We start from the raw sequence: 330 nt of genomic DNA, 5'->3' as shown, positions 1-330 counted from the left end.
GGAGGAGGAGGGAGAAGGGATGTGGGATGTGGGGCGGGACGAGCTCCGTGGGGAGGAGGAGCCGAATTTCGGGGCGAGGAGAGAGCCGGGAAAAGCGGGAGAGGGGGGAGGACCGGGTGGTTGGGATCCGGCGGCGCCCGAGATTTGGGGGGTTTGGGGGTTTGTGGGGGATGCCCCATCGGGCGGAGGGGGAGGGAGGAGGGAGGAGGGATGTGGGGCGGGATTTGGGATTTTGGGGATTGCCCAATTGGCCCGGAGGAGGAGGGAGAAGGGATGTGCGGCAGGATTTGGGATTTTGGGGATTGCCCAATTGGCCGGAGGAGGAGGGAG

This window comes from Corapipo altera, unplaced genomic scaffold, assembly GCF_003945725.1.
Source record: "Corapipo altera isolate COAL_440 unplaced genomic scaffold, ASM394572v1 55377, whole genome shotgun sequence".
NCBI classification, from domain to species: Eukaryota; Metazoa; Chordata; class Aves; order Passeriformes; family Pipridae; genus Corapipo; species Corapipo altera.
This window is presented reverse-complemented; position numbering follows the sequence as displayed.